Source organism: Adiantum capillus-veneris, chromosome 15 (assembly GCF_014529385.1).
Source record: "Adiantum capillus-veneris isolate H3 chromosome 15, ASM1452938v2, whole genome shotgun sequence".
Taxonomy (NCBI): domain Eukaryota; kingdom Viridiplantae; phylum Streptophyta; class Polypodiopsida; order Polypodiales; family Pteridaceae; genus Adiantum; species Adiantum capillus-veneris.
Genome location: NC_140945.1, coordinates 46,093,690 through 46,107,551, shown reverse-complemented (window position 1 = coordinate 46,107,551; position 13,862 = coordinate 46,093,690).

The following is a 13,862-nucleotide window of genomic DNA, read 5'->3' as shown; positions in this document are numbered from 1 at the left end:
ATTATGGAAAGCCAAAAAATGGCTATCAGTAGTTGCATCTCATCGAGTTCACTTCATTAGGAATGACACCCTAGTGAGTTTCCATGCCTCATCCTGGTCTCTTCCCTTGTATTGATATTTTATATTGATGCGTGAGAGCTATGCTATGGACGTCCGTCGCGGTGACCCGCAAACATCAATGCTTTTCCTTCTAATGTCATTCCAAACCCCTAGAATTGAGTATGGAAATTGAATATACGTTCTGCTCTTAGCACTTGCTTAAAGCTTGCTAAGTGGGCGTATAGATCCCCTGATCCACTATATTTTGTGACCCATTTCTGAAAATTAGCTGGTCTATTTGGTTCAACTCCCGGTCTCCTTGTAGTTGGTTTTGTTCCGAGTCCTTCAAACCAGTCTGTTGGAAATAGTGACTCATGTAGCCCTGGACTGGCCTTAGTGTCACCTGATTTTCTACGTGATGAGGTGTTTTCTGGTTTCTTCACATTACTCTCAGATGATCTACCACGGTGTTCATCTCTTGGAATTGTCTTGTCCCAATGTCCAATCCCTTATGGAATACCCTTGGTATTTGGTTTGTTCTACCTCCTTAGGAGTCATCATAACAAAGTTGTTGTTATAACAATCCCAAAACAGATAGGTTGGTAGGTCCGTTGATCCCTTATCCTTGATCTTGAAGATATAGATGATCTTCATGGCCGTTAGTTGTCCTGGTTTGGCATGCGAAGTTCACAGAAGATCTTTTATGTTTCTATCTTCCCAATAATAGACTCCGATCCTAGGATTATCTGTACTAAGCCGTTTCCAAGGCTTCAAATATACTTGATCGTATCCCTTAAATTCTAAAGTTGGTGGCCTTCTTTTACTGGCATATCTGGGATTATGATGTTTACTTCTAGCCCCCATTTGTCTACCACATCAGGGTTTTTGACTTGTGCATACTGAGTTTCATTTCTATCAATGTACATTTTTCCTTGTTTGTTTGCCTTAATCTCTTCTTCAAACTCAGTACCATGGTTATCAATGCGAATAATATACTCCTCGTTAGGGTCCAAGTAAACCTGGGTTCCATGCCGGTTAGTCTTGTAAAAAGAGATTATATGCTCATAGCGCATTGTCATTCCGGTTTTCGAGTGAGTCGAGTAAAAAGACATTTCAGATATGTTGAATCTGAAAAAGTGTCTGAGACTTCTTCAAGAATTGTGTGCAAGGAATTTCCTTGATTCACGCTTTCTTCGGTGGATACTCTACTGGAAGTTTCTGCGAGTATGCCTTGATTTCCTAGTACACGACCAGATCTAAGGTTCATATAGACTTATAAAGCCCTAGATAGAGTACTCACCTTTGGATTGATTTGTCGTTAATTTCTACTTGATTCGATTGCAACTTTCTATCAAGCCACTGATTCCTCGTCAGCAACGTGATTCCTGTACAAATTTGATCAAGTTAGCTATCCTTCTATAAAGACAGTAGAGTTTTTGCTAACTCTCGTGATTGGTTTTTGTGTATCACTTCATTTCGAGCTATGGGAGTCAAACTTGACTTTCAGATTCGACTTTAGCAAAAAATCAAAGGTTTAATCTGCAACCTAGAAACTGAGTGAACATGTACCAATCTTGATCCGATTGAACCCAAGACTGTTCGGTGGCTTTATATTATGTTGGTCTAACACTGTATAGATTCAAAAGTCAAAAGTGGTGTCTCTGGGTAGCAGTAGTGAATAATCGTAATTATTTACTTTTGCTAGTTTTTTGTACTTTTTGGATTGGTTTGACAAGTATACAACTTGTTAAAGTCCCTGGACAAGTTTCAACAAGTTTGGACAAGATCTGGTCAAGTTTATCAACTGTTTTGTGCCTGCAAACTCTGATTTCAAGAATCTGGCTTATGTCTCACTTTTGTGATCCAAATTTCACCAAAATTGATTTGTGAGGTATACTTGATATGCTTGACCTTGTGGTATACTCAAACTTACAAAATGTTCAAGTTTTGAATTAGATGTAAATAATCGCGATTATTTACTCCAGCTATATTGTTGCAACTTTTTGTCCCAATTTTGACATAGATTTTTTAAGCACCTCAAGTTAAGGTCACTAGCCAAGTTTCATCAAGTGTGGACAATTTTTGGTCAAATGGTCATCAATTTTCTGTTCGCAAATTAACTTTGCAAATTTGGTCATAATTTTCAGTCCAGTGATCCAAATCTTACCAAATTTGATTTGTGGGCTTATTACAACATGGTAAAACTAGTGGTATGCTGACTTAGTCAAAAAAGTTGAAAAATGGGACAGATGTACATAATTGTGATTATTTATAACTGACAAGTTTTTGCATCTTTTTGGTCAACTGAGAATATACACATGTTTATCGCATCAATATAAGCCTATGAATTAAATTTCAACAAGTTTGGGCAACTTTTTTCCCAATTTACACTCAAGATTCAAAAAGTCAGTACAAACTTTAGTTTCTACCCAGTTTTTTGTCAGTTTGGTGATCAAAATCTGTTGGGCCTTCACAAAAGTTTTTTGTACACATGCAATGAGTCAATGGTATGAACCTTGGTCAATTTGGAGCAGAAAGTTAATAATTGGGATTATTAACTTCAGGCTTGAAATGAACACTTTTTTGCAACTTTTTCAAAGACAATCTTTATATGAGCTATTTTAAGTCTATGAATCAAGTAAAAACTTAATTTGGCTTAAAATGTCAAGAAAAAGTAAATAATTTGAGTTTTGGCCAACTCTTGACATTTTTACATCGAAGTATCTTGAGCTTATATTACCAACTGGTTCAAACAACTTTTAAGGTTGCTCTCCAGTCAAATTGACTAGTTTCGAGTCTTTTCGAGCTATTTCTAGCCGTAGACCTGAAATTTTGCAACTTCCAATAACAACTCACACTTGATTCTTTCAGAGAGAGAGCAATGTTCTGAAATCCACCTCGGATCCTACTTACCCTACTCCTAGATTCTCATGCAATGGGGTTATGGAAAGTGTTCACAAACATTCGTTTTCTTGTCTTTTATGGTTTTCTGAGCACTGATCTTAAGACTTGTCTCGTCTACCAATCATTCTCAAAATCCTAATCTATTTCTACAATCCTACAATCATAAAGGCACTTAGTAAGTACGATTACTTCCAAGCTACCTCTACACAGTAAAAGACGACAATATTAAGCTATGCGATTTCTAAAAGAAAATTTTGAACTCTAGGATAACTTCACAAGACGCTCATGTTTTTCCCTAGTTTAGGTCTCTTCGATCCCCGGCAGCGGCGCCAAATGTGGGACGCATGTCTAACCTCACCATCCTATCTTATTGCAGTATTAGCGAGAACCACGATTAAATTGTCAATCCATGGGACGAAGCTGACTCGACTAGTACATGAAGGCTACAAGAGGTTGTCAATCTCTTGGAAAACAACTAACAACTCGCATCTAACTCAAGCTACACTCAAGCGATTGAAATCGCCAAAAGCCAATGCTCATTGCTAAACAAATCACATCTGTTACAACATCAAATGACATCCAAATGTAACGAAACTTCTAGGACATGTTTATAAGACCTAAGCACACATGCTTATGGTCTCAAATCCCACTTTAGGTCAAGTTTCAAAATCGTGTTGATTAACAGCATGAATTTTTGACCTAGTCGTTTTCGACTCAGAATGCATTTAAATGCTTAGCAATGATGCGTCAATGCCCTGCCTATGCTTAGTTTTTTATTTAAAAGTGTAAATTCCTAGTTATGATGAAATTAAGTTGTGGATCGGCGATGCTAAAAGGTACAAAATACTGTGAACTGCTTACGTCAATGCGTAGAGCTCTTACCTGCAGTTGCAATGCCACAAACGCGACTGCAATGTGACAACCGGGGAGGGAGTAGGAAGCGCGAGAAGGAGAGGAGTGAGTGTCATTAGCTCACGCTGTGTATTTCTTATCCAAAAACTTACAAAAATTGGCTTTTTTACCTTAGCCAAGGTGTTTGGGTGGTCAAACTAATAATCTGGAGTTCTACCAAAGCTGGGTAATGATCGGTTGATACAATCTGAAAGCTTGTAGCTCCAGCTCATTAATTATAGAGTTTATCCAAGAAAATAGGAGTTACAATATTCTCGATATATCGAAATAATAAGTGTTTTACAAAGAGAACTCCGAAAAATGGTATCCATGTTAACTTGTTGTCCACACACACACACACACACACAGGAAAGAGGGAGAGATAGAGAGAGAGAGGAAGAGGGAGAGATAGATAGAGAGAAATAGAGAGGATAAGGGATAGATTGAGAGAGAGAGAGAGAGAGAGAGAGAGAGAGAGAGAGAGAGAGAGAGAGAGAGAGAGAGAGAGAGAGAGAGAGAGAGAGAGAGAGAGAGAGAGAGAGAGAGAGAATGGGTGAAAGAGAGAGGGAGAGATAGGAAAGAGGGAGAGATAGAGAGAGAGGAAGAGGGAGAGATAGAGACAAAGAAATAGAGAGGATGAAGGATATATTGAAAGAGAGAGAGAGAGAGAGAGAGAGAGAGAGAGAGAGAGAAAGGGACGGAGAGAGAAAGAGAGGGAGAGATAGGGGAGAGAGAGAGAGAGAGAGAGAGACAGAGAGAGAGAGAGAAAGAGGGAGAGATAGAGAGAAAGAGGGAGAGACAGAAAGAGAGAGATAGATAGATAGGGAAATATAGAGAGGGAAAGAGAGGAATAGAGAGAGATAGGGAAAGAGGGGGAGATAAAGAGAGAGAGAGAGAGAGAGAAAGAGGGGAAATAGGGAGGAAGAGAGAAAGAGAGAGAGCAGGAGAGAGAGAGAGAGAGTAGAAAGAGAGGGAGTGCTTGCTTTACATGGAGGCGCAGGCATGACTCTGGGATGAAGCTTCCGCTTTGTAGTTCAATTGCACGACTGAGGAGAGAGAGAGAGAGAGAGAGAGAGAGAGAGAGAGAGAGAGAGAGAGAGATAGATAGAAAGGGAGAAATTGGAGAAAGAGAGAGAGATAGAGAGGGAGAGAGAGTAATAGAGAGAGATAGGGAAATAGGGAGAGAGAGAGAGAGAGAGAGAGAGAGAGAGAGCGAGAGAGAAAGAGAGAGAGATAGAGTAAATAGAGAGAGGGAAAGAGAAGAATAGAGAGATATAGGGAAAGAGGAAAAGAGAGAGGGATAGGGAGAGAGAGAGAGAGAAAGAGGGGAAAGAGGGAGAGAGAGAAAAAGAGATGAAAATTGGGCTCCAAAGGGATACCTGAGCAACCAGCACCAAGATTACCTTCAAGGCGAGGATGCTTTGTTGAACGAAGTGCTTGCTTTACATGGAGACACATGCATGACTTTGGGATGGAGCTTTCGCTTCGTAGTTCAATTGCACGATTGAGAAGGGGAGAGAGAGAGAGAGAGAGAGAGAGAGAGAGAGAGAGAGAGAGACTCAGTGAGAGAAATGGAATTACTTATTGCATCACATTAGAATAATCAATTGATCACTTAGACATTGAATCTAGGTGCAACCAACACAAAAAGATCTACATTTGCAACCATAACATGTATATGTGTGTACATATATATTTGTTTATGCATGTATGTAGGCACTAAGTACGGGAGCATAACACCCGAAGGTTCGACGCTTCCTGTTGGGTATAGTCCTTTTTTAATTGTGGCGTTTTCGTGGCGTGGAACGCACATAGTGTGAAATAAAAACATTCACCTCACTTTTGACACTTCTCGATGCATAGAAAGAAAAACAATAATGTACATATCGTGATATATGCTAAAGCGGCTACTGCGGCCGCTATCATCTACATACATATCCGGGGAGTTGTGGCCTGGATGTGGCTCATTTGCGTGCTTTTTTACTTGAAACAATGCTTAACTTGGTTTTACAATGTATATATTCCAAGTGTTTCATGGTGGCACACTCATTTCGCCTACAAAGACAGATGCGAGCAAAAACTGCCAAAAATAACAGCTAACAGGCGTCGTTGCAGAATTGCATGGAAAGTGACCCAAAATGGTATATTGATGAAAAATTATGCTTATCTATGCTTTTTATGCTTATGAGAGTGATCCTACAAATTTAGGGATTTTCCTGACTTCGTTTGGGATTTTTCGCATCAGAAATGACATTTTTTGGGTCAAAAATGAGCTAAAAATGGCCTAGTTTTGGTCCAAAGTGGCAAAATGGCCCAAAAATTGACACATCAGCTTATATTGCCGTGGGGAAGAGAGAGAAGAGGTTTTTTTACAGAAAAAACCAACAATTTTTCTCTACTTTTCAATTGCTTCCATGGTTGCCCAATCTATGTGTGTTGTAGTCCCGCCTCTTCGCAATCTTGTATCTGAGCTTGTGAGGGAGTAAATTAGGGGCTAGTTTGTGTCCCAGAGATCAGAGACCATATTAGGGAAATTCAAAATGCTCATGGAAGAAATTGGGAGGAATTCAAGCTTGCTCTAAAAGAATACTACTTTATGGAGGACTCTGAGAGGGTGACCAAAAGAACTTTCTTAGATTGGGTTGCAAAGCCTAAAGAAGGGATTTCTGCTACAGAGCTTCTCAGAGAGTTTGAGCCACGCTATGCTCAACTATCACAAACTGAAAAAGCTTCCTTGGATAGGGAGAAGGTAGAACTTTTCCTACACGCAGCGGGCAAAGAAATTGAAGAAAAGTTAGAACTTTTCTTGGAAGACAAAGATACAGAGCAAGGTTTGAAGACAAGGTGGAATGATGTACAAGATGCAGTCTCCCTGTTGGCAAAAAGACAAGATGGTGGTGAACAATAGTGCTCCAGTTCCTGTTATTACTGAGAAGCAGCCAAAACTTGCTATTGTAGCTTCTAAGGATGATGTGTTTATGCTTGAAGAACTTGTGAAGCGCATACGCGAGCTGAAATTAAAGCTAGCAAGGCTTGAAGAAAAGGGGCAAACATCTAGACAGTCATCAAGTCAAAGACCTCAGAACAGAGAGGGATTTGTAAATAGGTGCATCTGTTGTGATAGCCCAGACCATCCAAGAAGGGATTGTGAAAGCTTCAAAGATGCCTTGGGTAAAGATCTTGTCTTCTTCAAAGAAGGGAAGATACATCTTAGTGAAACAAGGAAGCCCTTGGCGACCAACTTTGGCAAAGGAGGGATGAAAAAGCTAGTTGAGGACATGGAAACCAGTCATGCTATCTCAATGGTTAAAGCAGCAGCATTTGGCTTAAAGGCTTGTCAAGTCATGCTCAAAGGGTCAAAATCTATTGAAGACACGAGTCAAGATGGTGAAGATGACTGGCTATCTGCGATGGAGTTAGCTATGAAGGGAAAGTTGATTAAAGAAGTCTTACATGAAGTAGGAGATTGTATCCGTCTTGAGACTCGGTGGAATGAACTTGTAGATGCCTTGTCATTGCATGCCTACATTGCAAAGTGTCGAGGAAACAAGGCACTTGTTGAAGAAAAATGCAGGAGAGAAAATGGGGATGCAGGCCCCTCAAAGAGAGCTACTAGAGGTGGAGGGAGAAAGGATCCGAGTCCCTCTCAAGATCCCATGGCAAGGGAGCCCCCATCACAAGAAGTACCAATGAGAGATGATGCACCAAAGGAGAAGCAAGATAAAGAAAAGAGCAAGGGAAAAAGCCCATCATAGCTACAATCAGATATTGAAGCTGCCACAGATTTAAAGAAAGTTTTAGAGGAAAGGATCTTAAATAGCAAGGTGGAGTTTACATTGGGAGAAGTCCTTGGCATTGCAAAAAGAGAGTTCCACGAGGAAATCATTGATATCATAATAAGGAAGCGACAAGCTTTAACAGAGTCTATCCAATCAAAGGCTGAAGCAGTGCTTCAAAGACACATGTGATACAAGTACAACAAACAGATGAAGATGAGAATTTTGTAAGCTGCTACCAATCTTCGGGCGGCAGAAATAGGCATGTTAAACTTGAAGATGAAGATGAAGACAAAGCCACTCATAAGAGCCACTATTCAAGAAACCATTAGGCAAGGGCTACAACAGAAACCTTAGTTAAGGTGGGAGATCTTGAGGAGCCTTATGTGGCCTTGATAGACCATGGTTTGGAGATTAACCTCATGTCCAAGAGTCTCTATATGAAGGGAAAGTGGCCAATTGATACTGACCATGGGTGGATGATTAGGGCTGCAAACAACGCATCCGGGGATCTCTATGGTGGTTGTCCAAATGTTAATGTAACCATAGGGGATGTGAAAGGTGAGCAAAATTTCTTTGTTCAAGAGATGTCAAGCTGTCCTCTAATCCTTGGACAACCATACATCACCGCAATGCGAATGGAGACAAAAGTGTTGGATGATGGATCTGCCTATGCCAGTGTCAAAAGCAAAGATGGAAAACGAGTTGTTCAATTCTTGACAGTTTCAGTTGACCATGAGCGAAATCGTGACAGCTTAAGGGACCATTCTCTACCAAAACCAAGCAAGGAGTTTCGAGATCAAAGGGAGATGAGGGGTTTTGGCCGAGTACCATTGTAAAGCGGAAGTGCAGTGGTACAAAAAGAAAAAGGTTCTCGCTTGATGCGAAGGGAGACAAAGCTTTTTCTACAGGTGCCCTAGTAGCAAAGGATGGATCGGTATCTTTCACAATGCTTGGAGATTTAAAGAAAGGACAAAAACAATATGTAAATAGTGTATAGAGGAAATACAAAAACCATAATTTGCTAGATGAAGACGAGTACATTTCAGGTGTTTTTGAGGAGGTTTCTTTTGTAGATACTATGGGTGATCTCAATGCTATAACAAGTTCTAGTTTTCAACAAGGAAATGACCTGGTAAAAGTAGCTTCTATGGACATGTATAGAATCATTGAGTCTTTCAAAGATAAGGATTTCTTCAATGTGCAAAAAGATCTAGAAGTGCAAGTGGAGACGAAGTATAAAACTATAGCAAAGAAGGTGAAACCAGTGGCATTGCCTTTGCCTACAGATTGCAAGGAAACGATGGATCAGGCTTCTTTGCAACCTAGTCTCCGAGATCCAAAAAGAATTGGACACAAGTTTACGCAAGAGTCATTGAAGATGTTAAAAGTTGGAGGCAATGACTCCTTGACAGATATTGAAGAAAATGCTTTAACAGACACTCTCCACACATGGAAAAGCTTTTGCATTTGAGCCGCATGAGATAGGGTGTGTGGATCCATCTATAGTCGAACCAATGGTAATATTCACTATATCTCATGTGCCTTGGAATCTACGACCAATTCTAGTACCAAAAGCGCTCTTGCCAAATCTTATAGATTTACTCAATGAAAAGATAAAGATGGGGATTTTGGAACCTTCATGTGCCCCCTACTCAAGCAGATGGTTCACAGTACCAAAGAAAAATGGAGCTCTACGCTTCATTCAAGACATGCAGCCTATCAACAAAGTCACAATCCGGAATATGGGTACAGGGCCAATTGTAGATGAGTTTGTAGAAGTATTTGTAGGAAGGGTAATATATTCTATGGGGGATTTGTACTCAGGGTATGATCAGTTCCAACTAGCAATGGAAAGCAGGGACTTGACTACCATGAGAACACCCTTGGGTTTGGTAAGGATGTGCACCTTACCGCAGGGAGCAACCAACTCGGTTGCGCACATGATGAACGGTATGTACAAAGTACTTCGTGACTTCATACCTCAAATTACAATGCCTTTTCTTGATGACGTTCCAATCAAAGGATGCGACTTAGCTAAAAAAGATGAGGCTTTGGATTCGAGGGGGTGCCGTAAATATGTAGCAAACCACATCAATGATTGTGATAGAATTTTAACAGGGCTGGAAGAAGTGAACCTTACATTATCTGGGCAAAAGTCAGTGTTTGGGGTTGAAGAAATATTGATAGTGGGACATCTTTGTAATCCTCATGGCTGCCGACCTTGTCCAACTAAAGTGGATGCAATACAGAGGATGAAGGAAGTATGCGTAAATATCACGGAGGTGAGAAGGTTTCTAGGTGCATGTGTCTTCTATCTCATATGGATTCCACATTATGCACATGTTGCAGATCCTCTTTATCAATTGCTAAGGAAGAATCAAATGTTTCAATGGAATGATGTACATGTAAAAGCTATGAGAAGCAATTGTTGTTGTCTTCACCAACTTTGAGGAAGATTGACTATGAGTGTGGAAGACCAGCGATTGTGATAGTGGACACTAGTCCAACGGGAATTGGATGGGCAGTAGGACAAGACGATGAAGAGAAACACAGGTATGTGGTAAGGTTTGGGGCAAGGTTCTAAGCTCTCGCCAAAGAGCATATCCACATGTAAAAAGGGAGTTATGGGGGTGGTTACAACATTAAAGTGTGACAAAGAGTACTTCATTGGAGCATCTGTAGTTGTGGAGACTGATTGCTTACCACTTCTAGGGATGATTGCAAGCTGCTCTACTCCTGATATTGCTATGCTTAGGTGGATTGCTTATATAAAGTCCTTGAACCCAGAATTGAATCACATTGCAGGAAAAGATAATGCAATGGCAGATATGCTTTCAAGGGCAAGGTATGAAGACGAGGATGATATGATTGATGAGGAAGAAGATGTGGACACAAAATTCTACACAATTTCTCATGAAAAAGTGTGATGATATATGCATTGTATCTTCACTTGAATCCTTTTCAGAGGAGTTCTATGAGGATGAATGGTTGCTCATAGGTCGCTACATGAGTACTTTACAAAAGCAAGATGATTGGAGTGAGTCACAATTCAAAAGGATTAGAAAAAAAGCATATGAATTCTTCTTGAGGGAAGGTTACTTATGGAAACATCCTAAAAGAAGAGATGGGACTCCATTACGAGTAGTATGTGATAAGCCTCCTCAGCTCAAAGTTATCAAAGAGCTTCATGAAAGCCTATATGCTGGACATCGAGGTGTATGGGCTACTTTTTTCAAAGTGAAAGAGAGATATTGTTGGAAAGGCATGTATAAGGATGTAGCGGATTTTGTGGAGTCTTGTGTCACATGCCAAATGTATTCCACTGTACATCATCCTGATGGATTGCATCCTACATACCCATTAGCCATGCACTATAAATGGGTTGTTGATCTAGTCACAATGCCTTTAGGACTTTGGCAAATGAGATACATGGTACTTGCACAGAAGACTGGACAAACCTAGTGGAAGGGTGTGCATTGAGGACAAAAACTACAGAAGCTGTTTGTAAATTTTTTCTTGAAAATGTAATTTGCCGCTATGGCTGTGTGGGAAAGATAGTTGCTGATAGAGGTGAGTTAGATGCAGATGAAGCAAAGAATTTCTTTACAAGAATTGGTATCAAGCTAGCCCTGAATTGTGCTTATAATCCAGAGGGAAATGGGAAAAGTGAAAGAGGACATCCTCCTATTGTCAAGGCTTTGGCTAAGGCATGCAAAGGTAAAATGCATGAGTGGCCAAGGTTGCTACCATATGCTTTGTGGGCTGATTGTACAACTCATAGCTCAGTGAGACTGGTTACATGCCTACCAAATTGATGTATGGTCAGAAGCCACTCATGCCAATTGAGGATGTAGTTCCTACTTGGAACATGTTACCTTGGGAAGATGGTGTAAGTAGGGAAAATCTACTTGCTTTGCGCATAAGGCAATTGGAAAGAAGACAGGAAGACATAGACATTGCTAAAGCTCGATTGAAGGATGCAAGACTAAAGAATAAAGATAGGTTTGATAAAAGACATAGGCTTCGACCAAAGCCTATTGAAGAGGGTGATTGGGTCCTAATGTACGACAGTAGCCTTGACAACCAACACACCACACAAAGGAAACTTGCAAAAAGGTGGTTTGGTCCCTATGTTGTCAAACATGTGCATGGAAATGCTACATATACTTTGAGGGAGCTCGATGGAACAGAGCTTAAAATTCCCATAGCGGGCAAAAGAATCAAGATGTTCAAGAGGAGACATGATAATGATCCTTTTGCTTCACAACAAGATGATGATGAAGAACCCAATGACATTGCTACAGATGAGGATGAAGAAGTAGAGGATGATTTTCTAGACTTTGCAGAAGATGAAAACGACATTCAAATATTTGTGGATCTTAATGAAGATTAAACCTACATAGGGAAAATGTTGGCACATGCTGGAGGATGTGCAGGTTCAGAGGGGGTGGATGTCGTGCCATGGCACGTACATAATGTGAAAAAAAAACATTCACCTAACTTTTGACACTTCTCAATGCATAGAAAGAAAAACAATAATATACATATCGTGATATATGCTAAAGCGGCTACTGTGGCCGCTATCATGTACATACGTATCCGGGGAGTCGTGGCCTGGATGTGGCTCATTTGCGTGATTTTTCACTTGATAAGATGCTTAAATTGGTTTCACAATGTATATATTCCAAGTGTTTCATGGTGGCACACTCATTTCGCCTACAAAGACAGATGCGGGCAAAAACTACCAAAAATAGCAGCTAACAGACGTCGTTGCAGAATTGCATGGTAAGTGACCCAAAAATGGTATATTGATGAAAAATGATGCTTATCTATGCTTTTTATTCTTATGCGAGTGATCCCAAAAATTTAGGAATTTTCCCGACTCCGTTTGGGATTTTTTGCATCAAAAATGACATTTTTTGGGTCAGAAATGAGCTGAAAATGGCTTAGTTTTGGTCCAAAGGGGCTAAATGGTCCAAACATTGACACATCAGCTTATATTGCCGTGGGGAAGAGAGAGAAGGGGACATTTTACAGAAAAAACCAGTAATTTTTCTCTACTGTTCAATTGCTTCCATGGTTGCCCAATCTATCTGTGATGCAGTCTCGCCTCTTCACAATCTTGTATCTGAGCTTGTGAGGGAGTGAATTAGGGTTTTGCCTTATCAAAATGGTGTGTGGGATTCAATTTATAAGCTCTTAAATCTGTGCAAACTCAGCAAATGGTCTTCGTAAAGGTGGAAGCTTGTGTATTCGTTTCAACTGTTTGATGCTACAACTATGTAATTGGGGGCGAGGCTACATGATACCACCAAAGAGGTTTGGGTTTTGATTGAGAATTGTGCTTGTATGAGCATTGAGGTTTTATGGCTGAACATTTAGTGTTCCTAATTGCTCTTTTAAAGTAAATTTGGATGTGATTTGATGGTCCTTTCATCATAATCTCGACTACCAAAACAAGCACGTTCCAAGCACAATAGCAAAGAGGGTTTGTGACATTTTTGTCACGAACGCTCTTAGAGTTAAAAACATCTTTAGGAATAGGGTTTGTGATTCTCCATAAACGCTTTTCCAGAAATTGTTTGTGACTCTCATCACGAACTCTCACAACCATAGGTTCCGCAGTACCTTCCCAGCTAGACCGCACACATCTCGACAGCGTTGCGGTCATTGATCCACTCATGCATGGATTACCGCAATGTACCTTTGATTTTACCACGATTGAGACTGGATGATATCTAAAGAGGCGCAGTTGACCTTTGGCACTACTAGCCTCTACTTAGGTTTACTAGTATGTATATATATCTATGTGTTTGTGTGTTAATATACTTGTGTACGTATTTATAGATGAGTGAGTAGGGTGGAAAGCGTAATCTTATATTGATCTTTGTAATGTAGATGTCAGACGAGAGACTAACTGGTGAGGAGCAGCCAGCTGGCTCTTCTTTTGGTTGGTTCACAGCCTAGGTGGGCTCCCACCGGGGTGGACATCGCCTCCAATGGACCTGAGGCTTGAGTCGGTGAGAACAAGCAAAGAAATAAAGAATGTTTCTACGTAGTTAACCCTAAACCATGAGTGTTATAGGTTTTTTCTTGTTATTTGCAAGCATGGCTATCCTACACCTACCCTTCTCAGGTTCCTCCACCTGTCGTAGATCTTGACTTACAACAGGCTATCTCTTTATGAGAGCAGTACCTCCGTTCGACGGAGGATTTGTTTGGCCGCTACACTCCACAGTAGCTTGCGAC